Genomic DNA, 15,216 nt, shown 5'->3' on the forward strand with positions numbered 1-15,216 from the left:
GAGGAGGAAGTCAATTTTGGGCCAAGTGATCGTTTGCCACAGTGTTTGGGAAATACATGGGGCTATGTACGTCACTGCAACAGAAGAACTGGCACAACGGACCTGCATTTAAAAAAAGACTCATTCCTGTTTCCATCTGTCACCTTATGCCTAACAGCACATTATATATTTCATATTTTCACATGATTAAGATCCCAAAGGCGTCACATATTTTAGACACTGTTTGCATCACACTGTTTAATAGCATTGTGCAGAATCCAACCCAGTATTAGCACTGGTGACACAGTGTGCAGGTTGGTGATACAAAGACTGACTGAATATAATTTCTTATCTTGAAGCTTTCTATTAAATTCCACAAAAAAAGAAGGGGAAAAAAATGTATCCCATAATCCATAATTCATAACCGAACCCTCGCAAGAGGCAACACTTGTCAAACATGATTAACTACGTCTGTATCTTACACAAATTTAATTCCTCTCTGTGTCTCTGCCTGTAAATCAGCAAACAATCACTAGCGAGCGAGCTCATAAGATTTGTGGCTGATGTTTTTCAGGTGTTTGAATGTCACAGATGGGATTTTAGGGTAAAAAAACAAAAAAAACCAAAAAACTTTCAGGGATGCAAACAACTTTGAAAAGCTGCAGAACAGTTTACATGCTCTTGTTAAAATCTGGGCAGATGTTATTGCCATCTACTGTCTGCAAAAGACAAAAGAAACCCTCAAAGCACTCTCTCACACATACACACACACAGCGAGGAAATTACTATGAACAGGTATTAAAAATAAACATGCTGGCATGAAGATAAATATAATGCTCCATATTAGAGTGTGTTGAATACTAATAATCTTTGCCTAGAATTATGCAAGAACAAAAAATAGACCCAAGAGTAGATCACTTTTAATGTAATCGAGCTTTAATGTGAACTTTATATTGTATGCATGATGCATGATTCATCCAGCTGAGAACGAAAGATGAACTGAGGTCAGGGAGAGAGAAAAAAGTGACTTTTCTTAAGATAGTTTGAGTGTATGAATGTGAGCACTCTTGACATAAGAATGTTTCTCCTATCGAATAACTGTCACCTACATGATCATATATGTTTTATACACACACGTTAGATATCTGAGTGTAACATTCATCCTAATAGGCGTCACCAACTCTTTTCAACAAAACCCGCTGAGGCAGATTAACGTTCTCAGATGACATTATAGTCATTCAATCATGCAAGGTAGAGTCTTCTCCTCAGTACCCACCCGCCCATGCGTGCCCCTTTTTCTTGATACTTAACCCCCATCCACCCATCCACCCACCCACCTTACTTCCTTCCACCCGTCCTTTACACTGACATACATCTGAGCAAGGACCCTGCACCTTTTGTCTTGGTCTCCCTCTTTTGTTAGCAGCTGGTGGACAGAGCAGCAGCCTGCAGCAGCAGCAGCAGCATCATGTATACTTTAGAGTAACGACAGCACACTGCAACATTAATACTCTTTGGGGGGGAAATGTTTTATTTGAATAAAGATGATAAATCTTTGAGGGGGAGTGTGTGATCATTGGATGGGACTGGGGACTTTTATACATATGTTTTATTATGAATGTATTATGATATATTTATTATTATATTTCATTTTTTATTTATATAAATTGATCTATCTATCTATCTATCTATCTATCTATCTATCTATCTATCTATCTATCTATCTATCTATCTATGTATGTTGTCTGTCTGGTTGAAGTGTGAAGCAGTATCATCACCACCAAAGTGAACTGCAGATAACCCCATGACGTGGCAGACACAGTATGGAAAGCGTATATAAAATTCACAGAGCCCTGCGTGTATCTGGTGGTGGTCTGAGCCGCTGATAAGGCTTTGCGGGGCTATCTGACTTCAGTCTAGATGAAGGATGAGCTTCTCAGACATAGACGTTGTCCATCCTGCTGATGCTCCCTCGTCTCATCGTAAACTCTTGTGCACCCTCTGGTGCTTGCTAGTCTCCCAAACTTCTTTGTGTAGCCTGCTTTGCAGATTGTCTTCCTTGTCTGTGTGGTTGCTCATTATTCAGAGACAGACGGATCTCAGGTCATCTGCAGCTGCAGCAAAGGAGAAGCAGGAAAGATGGCGATCATCCATTAGACCGACCGGGCGCACGCATGAAATACGAGGACAACTTTTGGGAGGATCGCTTGAGGAGAAGATTGTACCAGTGAGTTTTTTTCCCCTCACTCTTGCACTATATTTCCAGTTTCGCCAAGATTTCGGCTTTGGGCTTTCAAGGTCTGCGAGAACGTCGGTATGGTAGATCATGGGATATAATTTGGAGAGCGCCTCGTGAATGACCTGGAAAGAGCTGACCCCCCTCCACCGTTTCTCCTTTTTTTTTTTAATAGTCCAGGTCCAGCAGACTTGGGAGAGGAAGCCGGGGCGAGATTTTTTTTTTTTTTTAGTCGGGTGGGCGCTCCGGCTGGCACCCATGCAGCCAAAGTCAAGTGGGTCTTCTCGCTTCCCAGTTAATATCCTAACCAACCTTACCTCGCTTCCTCGCTATGTCGCCTGTCGGTTTGTTGTCAAAGTGACACAAGGAAATGGACGCGGTGGTGTAATGTATAAAAAGAGAGAGAAGGGGGTCGCCTTGCGTGTTTCAGCAGCACCGGATCGGAGGAGTGTTTTGTTATTCTGACATGTCTGGTCAGGGGAATTGCTTTTTTGGCCCCGGTCTGTTGTGCGTCCCCGTCCCCCCCCCTCTCTTCTCCTCTCTCCGGCCGTGCGTGTTGTTGCGCGTTAGCTTCATGGAGAAGCCATTGCACGGATTGCTCTCCTCTCTCCAAACCAGCCTCCATTAGCGACACAGAGGAGCTGGCATAGCCGCTGGGTCCAGTCATACATACACACACTATGCAAAGCCATGTCCAGTGTGTGGAAGCTATATGTGCAACCTCTCTCTCCCACCACCACCAACACCACCTCTCCACACACACCCCCTCTCCACAGCTTCTTTTTTTTATTTTTTATAAAACCTTATCTGGTGGCGATTTTGAGTCGGTTCTCCACAGGGTTGGAGGTAGATATCTCTTGGTGGTGACATGAATGTAAGCGCAGTGTGGACTTGATCTGCTTTATTTTTTATTTTTTTTTTATTATTATTACTATGTTTTTGGTGCTTTTTTTTTTTTTTTTTTTTTTTTTTGGTGTGTGCCTACATTGTTTAACCCTGCACTGTTTGGATGCCTTGTTTGCTGTCACTGGTCTCAAAGTCAGGTATGTCATTACTAGTCTAAAGGGCTTCACCATAAAATGGAGGAAAGCAGATGAGTCTCCAAGGAGAGCCCTGGAGTCAGACAGACAGGATCTCACGCCAGAACAAAGGTTGTGTTCAAGAAAATAATCGGCCACAACCACCTCCTCCTCCTCCTCCTCCTCCTCTTCCTTCTTCTCTTCCACCACCTCCTCCTTCTTCTTCTTCTTCTCCTTCTTCTTCTTCTTCTTCTTCTGCTGCTGCTGCTGCTTCCTCTTCTTCTGTTGCTTTTTTTTCTTCTGTGTTTTCAGCTCGGAAGTTTAGTCATCTAGAGGAAGCAGAAGAACTCTGCAAAGTGAGGTTAGGTCCCTTTAGTTGGGCTTTCAAGGTTAACTCGAGTGTTTTAACTCCCATCAACTTGCTGCTTTTTTTATTTTTTAAATTTCCGCACAGTTAAAAACAGCATTTGTCATGTGAATATATATAATTTAAACATTTTTGTAATCTATTTTGATGTATTGCAGGTGACACTTTTGGGACAGTGTTGTGTTTGTAATGATGGCTGAGCGGACACATGAATGAGAGAGGAATTTAAATGCTGAATGATGCGGTGTGTGTGTGTGTGTGTGTGTGTGTGTGTGTGTGTGGGGTGGTCATGCAGGTAGTTAATGTTCAACAAAGTGGTCTCAGCATGCACACACACACACATGTGCACACACACTTCTGTGTGACTGTTGCAGATAGTTTCTTTAAGGAAGTTCTCAAGATGATTCTCAGATGAGTTTCCTTCTTTCTCTTGTTTGTCTGCACACACTGTGACGGCTTTGAGTCCGAAAAGCAAAGTGTTATGTTTGATATTCTTACTCATGTATGTATGTAGTCATTATTTATGAAATGACTAGTGGACCCACTTGTGTTTATTTGGCTGCACACGTGCCTGTTTTTGCAGGATTACTTGCCGTTTCAAGTACTTTAAAAGTTATTCAATAGATCAGCTCGTTGGTTATCTATTAACTAGTTCAATGTTGTAATGCACTCTGTATCCACCTGGTGACTTTTCACACATTATATCCTTAAGGTGTTTGTTGACCAGCCTGTCAGGAGAGTGAAGGAGGTGCAAGCTGTAGTGTGCTCCTCTGTGTTTGTGTGTGTGTGTGTGTGTGTGTGGCTGTGCTACGCTCTGCAGTTCCCCTGGCCACTGTGTGAAATCTTGCTGACAAGGAGACTGTGAGCTTGACACACTGTGCTGCGACAATGCTGGGGCTGAGAAGAGCAATCAAAATGGTGGCGATGCTCCTTCTCTCTGGCATGGCAGCAGGGCAAACAGGTTCTCAAGGAGGGAGCTGATAGAGGACAGGCCGGACAGGAATCTGCTGCGGTCGACACATTTGTCTCGCGGGCGGGTGCGGTGGCTGTAGTCTAGTGGATGTTCTGCAAATGTGCCCAGTGATTGGGATGTTTCTTTATTGTGGAGAAAGCTCTCAGATTGTTTCAGCGATACTGACACCGTGCGCCTGTGTTTCTTTGAGCTTTAAGTTTCTGTAGTAACTTTCACCAGTCTTCAACACATTCTCGACTCTTTTCTCAATTGTGAAGCTTATTCAAGCTCCACCAGAAGCTAATCTGTCTCTGCACAGGTTTTCACTTTAGCTCAACCAGCTAAGGTCATGCAGGTCAGGGATGTTTGCTTTTGCTGTGGGTGAGATGGTATTTCCAGTAGTTTGTGTTTATAGTCAAGCAAGGCTGGATTACTGACAGGGCAAAGTGTGCATCTGACCCAGGGGTCCCAGACTCTCAAGAGGACCCCAAAGTTTATCAGAGCGGCAATTACTTTGTTGTAATTTGATTATTTAGATAATTACCTGGTAATATACACCACTAATGTCAATGTAAAAAATGTAAAAACACAGGGCCCTTGGGTCCAATCAATGGTTTGATAGACAGAAAATGAATCTGCAACTATTTTGACTATTGATTTATCATTTAATTCATTTTTTAAGTAAGAAAACCAGTTCCAGTTACTCCAATATGAGGACTTTATGCTTTTATCTGTTTGTAAACTGATATAATTGTACACAGTTGCTCTTATTTTTCATATTGTATCTTAGTAAATTGAATACCTTAATATTTTGTTACTGTGAATCAGACAAAACAAGACATACAAACCTGTGGCCTTGGGGCAGTTCTCACTTTTTCTTCCAGTTTTTTGAGACAAATATATTAAGAGAGGAAAAGAATAATCATCATTTGCAGCCAGACTAACTCAATTGGATTTAATATCATGAGCATTTTAATAATATTCTGCTTACATTGTGCTGTTTTAAATCATTTTATCACCACCTAACCGGGGCTGGATTGGAGTTTATCTGGCTCTTCATGTTTTTGAAGTTTCTGTAATTTCTTAAACAGCCCATTTATAATATATTAACACAGCATCAATCTATTAAGTGGATAACATAGCATCATGGTGCTTGTAGTTTTAACTGTAATTTCATGGTTTATATGTGTGACTGACTAAACATTGTTTGGGGTGGTTTTGCGTTAAATCTTTAACACACATCATCGCTGGAGTTCAGCTTTAAGGTGACAACAGGTCAGAACCAAACTATGGTGGATAGTTTTAGAAAAAAAAAATTACATAACTAGATTTTTGCGAGGTTTTTTCAGGATTACGCCTAAAAAGCTTGCCGGAGAGAGAGAGAGAGAGAGAGCACAGAACACAGGATTAAACAAGAGAGACTTCTGTGATGGTTTGAATGCTGGAAGGAAGTGGTTGTGAAGCTCATCACTCACCCTGATATTCTTTCTGTGCCTCTTGCAAACACACACACACATACATACACATACACACCCTCCCTCCTTCTCTCTCATTCACTCACTCACATTGGGTGATGCACTCCTCCATTCTTCTCTACCTGGGGCAGTGAAGAAGGCTAGGGAGACACACAAAAGCAAATTGAAATGCTCCAGTGAGTGCTTTCTTGACATGATGCATGGCTCATGAGATGCAGCTTGGCCCTGCTGCTACACTTGTAAGTGTGCTGAGACACACACAGGTCTCCAGATCCAAAAAAACATAGTCTTTACAATGGCAGCATGAAAACACTACGCATTTCTACCAACCTTCCTCATTCCGTATACAGGTTTTTTTCTTGATTTGGATATAAAAGTGGCGTTACAGTCGAGTAGTTGAATACTGTGTAACTAAACGCTGATGTGAAAAACTAAAAAGCAACATCATGTCAGAGTTTAAATGGAACAAGGAAGTGGCTTGCTAGAGGTGTCATTCCAGTTTCTGTTGTCTGTTGCCACGTCACATCGCTGCAAAACTGGTTCCTCCTCTCTGCTTTCCATCAGAACATCAACAATTCAAACGACACCTTCCCCCCTCCCGAAAAAAGAATGTGTGTAGCTCAATGTAGCTCCCAGGTAGATCTTTTCCAGTCCTTTCAGCACATATGTTAAGCATGTAGAGGGTTAGATTGATAGAAAAGTATGTCTTCAGGTATAAAGTGGCCATGCTGATGAGACAGTGTGTCCAGTGAGATAAATTAAGCCATCATGGCATGCTCAAGTTTCCAGCCTAAATTCAGGATTTATGTCCTTCTCTACGAAGACACAGTGAACCGACTCTGTCAGCCTTGAGCTGCCTGTGGTGGAAAAAAATCCTGAATTCTTTGGAGACGCCCGTTCCTTGGGCAGTGTGGTGCCACCGGACAAGGCCTTCATTGAGCAGGAACAGGAGTGGTCTTGTAGAAGGGATCCACACTGGCTCGGCCTACGAAGCAACAGAGCTGTCCAAGGACGATTAAATATTTAAGAGCTTGGAAAGGAGGTCTCAGTGGTAAGTTAATATTGATGGGTCTCTCATCTTTCCCTTCTCAAACTTGTTGCCTCAAGAGGTCGGTTTGGTGAACCTGGAGAGGTTCTCTTCTTGGATAGACTCAGCTTTAAAAAGCTGTCCAGAAAAAAACCCTGTCTATCCTCCATGTTAGTTCTACGTTTACTGCAAATAAACCAGGCATGAGTTTGACTTTTCAACTCTTTTTTTATTGCTTCACATGTCCTCTATTGGTCACTCTGAAATACTCCATCCTGACTAGCTTGTAACCTCACCCACTCCCTGTAACTGAAGTAACTGCCATGTCAGGCTTACAAGGAAGTCAGCATTGCAGTGTTTTCTGGCAGTTGTCCACTGAGCACCACTTACAAGAATGCCTTCAGTGCATCTCGCTGCCTTTCCTTGTCATCTTTTGTTGTTGTTGTTCTTCTTCTTCTTCTCATTTTTTGGTGAATTGCTGGAATTGGATACTGCCGAAGGCATTTTAATAGATATAAACAGGATGGAAAATAGTAATGAATGAAGGCGTTAAACTGTTGATTGAGATGAGATAAGGGTCCTTCCATGGAAGATTGTTTTGTTCGTAGCAAGGAGGAAGTGGCATCATACATACAAATCATAGTTTTACTTAATTACTACCCTTGAGTTTGCTACCTAGAGAGCTGAACGGTGTAGTTTGTTGCCAGTTATCCATATATGTTGTCTGAGATAATACAGGGTTTATTTGAGATGGCAACAGATTGATTTACATCAGGAAATGGTTTCCTAGGAGAGATAGACTACAAGGCTGTGTGGAATGTAAGGTTTCCTGGAGTAATTGTCTTTGTGGAAAAACACTTCCTGGTTTCTCTCCAAGATCTGTCCTTGGACATCCTTCACTTGCCCTCGACTCTTCAGTGGTGTTTATATAGCCCATGATCCTAGTTTTAGGACATCTGAATAGAGCATATTTTGTGAACACGTATGGTTTAAAGACTTGTGTGTTGTGTTTGGAGTGGTAAAAACATGTTTTATTTTGCTGCAGTCTACTTGTGTACAGTACTTGATAGAATTCCTTTTCTGAGAGTTTTTCTCTTCAAGCTCGAGGGAAGAAACCTCTTGAGAAAACCAAATATATCTACCTATTCCTTCCCATATAAAACTGTAAAAATAATCACGCCTAAGGCTATTAATTAAATTGTGCACTTAATAATTTTTGGATGGAATATTTAATCATGTTGCTGAGGGTTGCCCCAAGTTTTTATCTTTTATGCTTTTCAGTCTAGAAGAAAAAGAGATTTTACCTCTCTCATAGAAGCACTGACTGCACCTGCATCTGATCATGTTATCTACTGAAGATTACACAGGTATGTCTTCTTAGTGTTTAGTAAGGCAGGGTTAGTAAAAGCTCCACATTTAGAGGCGCAGTCCTCAGATCTCTTTAGGACGTTGCCTTCAGCTTGTGAAGAACAGCGGAGCCGCACTCTAGGTGGCCATCTTTGCAGTGAACAAAACCACACATCTCTCTTCTGCTTTTGCTGACTGCCATGACAGTCTGCAGAGGAACAGACAGGAGGGGAAGCTGGTCCGTGCTCTTAAAGTTAAACACTTCCATCTGTGTAACAAGATAGCAGAAGCAAGCAGAGGCAGCTCCACACAGCTGAGCTGAGAGGACAGTCAAAGACCTTGAGGAGCGCAAAATGGTGGATGGCCGTGCCACTGATACTCCTGCATGATTGGCTGTGTCTCCTTGGCCACAGTGGGGCCGGCTGTGTGAAATGGAGTCCTCTGTGTGGAGCGCTGGCCCAGCCTCAGCTCTGATGCAGAAGATAATTCTGTCAGCCCCGTGAGAGAGAGACGAGAGAGCAGCCAAGTGAGGTGACTATACTAAGGGGAGGTTGAGCTGTAGACATCTAGAGAATTCAAACTCATGCGTCTTATCCCAGTGACTTGATGTCTTATGGTCTGACTTATGTTATTAACTGCATTTTTCATGTGGCGCTTTTTGCATTAGCTGACACGCGGTGGCTACAAAAAAAAAAAGAAGAACAGCTCAGATAAAAAGATTCATTTTTGGTTTTGTTAACAGGAATGAAGAGAGAACTATGTAAGGGTATTCATTATCTAACCTTCACACCCAGCAGGCTTTAGCAGAGGGATTTACCAGCCCCCTGTTTTGTTGCTTTGTGAGAATTTCAGGCTTGAAGGTCACATAACTATCTCTCGTGATTAAAACGTAAATGCAGAAGATGCAAAACACTGTAAGTGCTAGAATTTTGAATGGAGTAGGGTTTTTTTTTCTTCTTCTTTTGAGGGGGGGGCGTGAGTGAGTTTTCACCATGACAACCTGAAGATAGTAGCCAAATGGAAGATGGCCATTAATGCTTGTCTCCTTCTAATCTGCTTGGTCATTATCTTCTGTGCAAAAGAGGTTAAATGTTGCTATCGAGTGCTCTGGGTTGCAGCCGTCCTCCTTTTCAGACAGAACAATCCGAGCCCTTTGCCGAAGACAAAGGCTACCCTTGGAGCAAGGTTACTTGTACCATGATGGCCAGCTTCTTTCTTTCTTTCTTTCTTTCTTTTTGGTGCAGCTTTAGAGAGAGAAACATATAATTAGCAAGTTGGATATCTTTGATTGAGAGAAGAAATGTCTAGGTTTGCAAAGGAAGAATATCCATGAGAGAGCGAGTGCGGTGATATTAAGTATTAAAGGCTGTCTGACTGGGTGGTTGATGTCAGGTAACCATCTGTCAGAGAGAGACAGGCTGACACAAGCACTGTCTGACCTTGTAGTATGGACGACACGCACATAAAATAGAAAAATTATCTTCCCTTACTAGGATTAGCGTGGTATTGCAATTCGGAGCCATGCTAATGGCATTCCTCCTTCTCTCTTTCAGCTCCTGTCTCTCTATTTGATGTGAGTGCTTGCTTGAAGGCCTCAGTCAGCAGAATACTTTGAGGTCCAAAGATCAAAATCCTCCAGTCCTCGAGACTCTGCTCGTTGTCCTTTATTACAGAGGTGGCACATGTTCCTATCATGAAACGCATTAACTCTGATGTTTGAATCAGATGACATCCCATGTATGATTTTGATAAATAAACCAGTTTTAGGGGCAGCGAAATTGTTCAAACACCCATTCAGTGATACAAGAAAAAAAAAAAGGATTCAGTTCTGCATCTCTAGCTTCATTTTGTTCCATTAAACCTCCTTCAGTCAACTTAATAGGATGGTGGTAAGCCTACATGATCTTCTCCTTTACCCAGAATCCTTAAGGGTCGCCTGGGCCTGCAGCAGTGAGGTGTTTCTTTTTAACGCCCTCTGAATGTGACAGCAGTGAAGGTCAGGCTGCAGACAGATCAGCAAAGCTTGCTGGATTGCAGCGTCTGAAAGGCTCTGCACCTGTATTTACCAGTCCTCTGAGACAATGTGGGATTACTGAGTTGGTTTCCTGAATGTTCACCAGAAATCCAGACTTTTTTTGGTCTCCTTCATTCTGTTAAAGTAACCAGTAAAACACAAAAGGCTGCTGTTTGTCGTCCCTTTGTGCTAAGAATGGGTAAATATTTTAACTGCATAAGTAGGCGCATATGTCATTAATTCATGGTCGTAATTGTGTTAAGATTGTGTTTCTCGCATTGGAAATCAAGAAGTGAGCTATTTTTTCTTAAATTCAGTGAAGGGATTCCAATTAGATCAAATAAAACTAGATTTTCAGTGAAGGTCAAAGCGTACAGAGATTAGCGGGGCAGCAAGGAGCCAACACAACATGTTTGAGATGTTACCGCTGCAAGATTCAGATTTGGAAACAGACAGAAAATCTGATTTAAGAATCTTTTTCTGCAACAAAGTGAAGACAAACTCAAAGACCTGGAGAAAATATGGCACCATCAGGACTTTATCTAGATCAGGTCGTGTTTCTGTGATGGATGGTCATGTAAAGAGGAAGCTGTAAAGGAAGAACTACCAAGAGGCCAACAGCAAGCTAAAAATAACCCAAGGACTGTATAGCAGAGTCGATCCACAACCTGCACTTAGAAAGAGTTTTATGTGTTCTTCTGAGCTGAGGGACAACAAAATGAAGAGTACTTCTCACCAAAAACCACATGTTAATTTTGCAAGCATGTGCCTTGTTCCCATGACAGGAAGTGGAACTTGCGATCAGATGAAGCGTTTTGATCTTATTTCCTAAATATAGAGCGAAGACACATGGAGTACAGGTCATCACCTTAAGGACAATGCTTACTGAAACACACGCCCTAATACTGCACAGCTGTTGTGTTGGCTCGAAGGAGAAGTCAGTTTAAGACACCAATATGTTTCCCTATTAAGTTAAGTTAAATGGAGTTTCATATTTTATTGTGGCTGAAAAGAAAATCCACACATGCAGCAAAGCAGAAGATGTTTCTCCTTTTTGATGTAATAACTGAGAAGTTGAGGACTTCTTCTGCAATAATCATGCCACTGCTCAGCCTTAGTACATGGGGCAGATGCTCTACCAACTGAGCTAATCGACACCCCCTTTAGCTTCATTTAAAGTGATCCTAGATGTAGGTTTGGCTGAACGGCAGCTGTGGCAAAACATAGCTATTATGGGATGATGCTAAAATGTAGATTAACACTAGCACAAGCAGAGAAGAATCATAAGGTTGGAGTCATTTACAGAGCAAATGTCTGCTCACATTAGTCACCATAAGCTACTGGCCATACCAGACCAAGTCAGGCTGTAGCAGCAAAGCAAAGTGTACTGATCTGGGCTAGGGTGTGTTTTATTTTTATTTATTTGAAGAATGTGTTATTACTCATTTGATAAATTACATAAGATTGCTTTTATATTTTTTGCTCTACATGAGATATTTCAGCTTGAGATGAAGGAGTGCTAGGAAAGCTGTTTCTGGTCAAGGCCTGTTAGATGGTTAATGGTTGACCTACTTTTTTGAATACCATATGCTTCCTGAAACAGATTTGTAGACAGATTAATACACAGTTTTTCGTCAGGTTCATTATTTCTCATGATAATGTTGATGATTTGGGATGATTTAATGTAAAACTTCATAGCTGGTGAAAGATGATGCCACATTCCATATTTATTCAGCACCTTCAGACCTCAGAATCAAAACCGAAAGAGAATCTATGAAAAAGACGATTAGGGAAGTACAGTAACATTCGGATGTAAGCTTAAAATGTTCAAAATAAAAATATCATACCATAGAAATGTAAGCTGACAGTGTATAGGGGGTTGTGTGGTGACATTGCTGTTGTATTTTCAGCTCTATTCTGCCTTTTTTCTGCTGTTCTTATCCCTTTCATCCCATTCCACCAGATATCTGATGAATGTTATGACAAAACGTTCATACCGAACATTATTGATTCCTCACATCTCATGAGAAAAGGTCTGGTCCATTGATCGGCCAGGTGGGATCGATGTCTCATCTCTGTGTATTCAGACTTCCTTAAATGAGCAGCACCATGTGATCACATCATTTAAGGAAGCTCTCTGCTCTGATCACAGTCAAAGAGTAGTGAGGTCGCTGTCCAGCTCACTGTTGTTCTTATCACCAGACAGCTGAAAAGATTTTGTAATGAAACAGATATACTCATCAAGACTACAGTAACAAGATATCATTCTGTCTGATTCAGGTAGTTAGATTGTGGTATTGTAAATTAATTCCAAAGTCAAAGTCTATTGGATTACCTATTAGATTAAAGTGGATTATTATTACATGTTTATGCCTATAGAAAGTAACACAACTACATACGTATGGGGTTCCAGCCATGTAAATCTGGTGACACGTTATTATTTAACATCATTAATGTATGTATTATATATCTTATTATCACTCTTGTGTAGTACTAGAACTGTTTCTCGATTAATCAATGAGTTGATCGACAGAAAAAATTATTAAAGATTTCAATAATCAGGAAAATCCATCTGTCTTAGTTTAGCTTGTTAGCATGTCAACATAGTAGAACAAGTGGCACTAAACATGGGAAAGTCATTAGCTTTGAAAGTGTTTGGTTATAAACCAATGTAAATTTTGACCTGTTGGTGGAGCTAGATGAAAAAAATCAAGGGATCAAACCATGACCAAAGTCATTAGTATTCATTGCAATCCATCCAGTAGTTGTTGAGCTATTGTAGTCCAGAACCAAAGTTGTAGTCAGACTGAGTGACTGATCATAACATGGCAACACAATTGCTGGTTTGAGCTCCTTAAATGTGAGGATTTATTGCTTTTCTTAGTTTTATATTGTTGTAAACTCTAATCTTTGGGGTTTTGGGCTATTTGTTGGCTCAGAATGTGTGATTTGAACACATCACATTGGGTTCTTGGAAACTGAGATTGAGATTTGTCACTAATTTTTGACATTTTATATAAATAATCAATAGACTAATAATGAAACACTTGTTGTAGCCCCACTCTCTCAAAATAAGCATCTAATTTGCATTTTTGTCACGGACATGGACTGCGTTTACTGTAAACTTGTCACAGGAAACTCAACCCTTCGCACCCAGAAAGATAACAAGCAAAGATACATTAAAATTGATCAGCTTTTTCATAGAAATCTGTAAAACCCTAAAACGAGGATACCCAGCACCTATGTATATAATCTCCACTTTACATGCTTACTATTACAATATGAGACTACCATGCAGTGTTGTGGTTGTATCTGTCAATATGTTACTCTTCTATGAAGGGATTATTGGAATATGAAGGTCATTGAAGTCGGACCAGCTTTTCTCTTTTGAACTAGTGTTGTTATCTGCTACAGTGCCGACAGATAAAAGCCTAACTGCGAGCCAACAAGAGCATAAGCTGCAAGCAGGCCAAAGAATCGCTAAAAACCAGACGCTGCTATTTTGGCTGGCTTGCATTTGAGGGCACCATTCCTAATCTGAACCAAAATAACTTCCAAAGTGTGTAGTACGAAATTCCTGGGAGATCCTTTCTAGGGAATAATGCTCTGTGACATATTCAGAACCAACTCCTTTTATGACTTTTAAGACCTTCAGGTGTGAAGAATCCAAAACAAGTTGACACTGGAATTTAGATCTTTGTGTGTGTTTGAGGCAGTGATGGTGCTGGGTAACTGTGGGCATGGGTGTGTATTTGTGTTCCACAAGAATATTGTGCATCGTTGGCTGAGAGAATGAAGGTGCACACACATATGGTTGCATGTAAGCCAACAGTCTAACTGTCCAAACATTAATTATGCTTCCTGGTTACCCGTTGGCTGTGGTTTCAGCACTCTTAGTAGCACTGTGTCTGTCCACCATAAATAATACAGAACGGATGTGCCGAAAATTATGACATAAACACTGTTACAATGTCATGTTATTGTACATTTTCATTTGTCTGATTTTTTAGGAACACAATCCTGGCGTGTGATCACATTTTAAGTTGATATGGTTGATGTATATTTTTTTTTACACATCCAGAAGTTATGAAGCAAGATAATAATTTTGTTGGAGTTATTTCTGGCCAGCTGATGAATGTAAGTCCAGCAGTCATCCTCTTTTAGCTCTGTCTTTGGTTTCTAACACCTTCTGTGGAAAATATCTGGCTGTATATAAGCTGTTAAATACTTCACTGCATAACTGGATCTGTCTTGTGCTGAGCAGGTACGGTGGGTTTTTAAAGGTGCCTGCTGTTGCCGAAAACAATGCCACGAGAACAGTGAAAGTGCTTGAAGCCACTTTAAAGTGTGTGTAATGTTGACGGAATAGATCATAAAGGTTAGCAAACTGAAAATGAAAGTTATGCCAGACAAATTATACTGCAAGCAGTATTATTTAATAAGAACTAAGAGAGGACTTTTTAATGCTGTAAAAAGGCGAATTCAACTTGTTATTCATACGAAGAAGTTCTTTCTTCTTTCTATCTTAGATTTTGTGTTTGAATTGAGGATTAGCCGCTTTTATTTGTCGTGTATGTCAGTGAACTGTTTATCTTTGGCTTTTGGATCAATGGTCAAATAAAACCATGAATTTTAAGATGCCACCTCAGGCTGGGAAATTATAATAGGCTCCTTTTTTGGATGTTTTATAGACAAAACAAATAATCAGTCATTGCTTCATGCTTTAAATTCAGTTAACTATTGTGATTTCCATGAATACGGGCATTGAGAACCTTGAGTAATCGTTTCATTAACCTGTTT

The 15,216-nt window shown here is 40.7% G+C and overlaps 1 protein-coding gene across 1 annotated transcript in view; it reads left to right on the forward strand.

Moving 5' to 3' along the window:
- The first annotated feature begins 1,719 nt into the window (after window positions 1-1,719).
- znf462 (zinc finger protein 462) overlaps window positions 1,720-15,216 on the forward strand; it is a 50,902-nt gene continuing 37,405 nt past the window's right edge. Inside the window, exon 1 of the mRNA XM_019275533.2 lies at window positions 1,720-2,206. The gene's annotated coding sequence lies outside the window, so the exon portion shown is untranslated. The remainder of the gene's footprint in view (window positions 2,207-15,216) is intronic.

Source organism: Larimichthys crocea, chromosome IX (assembly GCF_000972845.2).
Source record: "Larimichthys crocea isolate SSNF chromosome IX, L_crocea_2.0, whole genome shotgun sequence".
NCBI classification, from domain to species: domain Eukaryota; kingdom Metazoa; phylum Chordata; class Actinopteri; family Sciaenidae; genus Larimichthys; species Larimichthys crocea.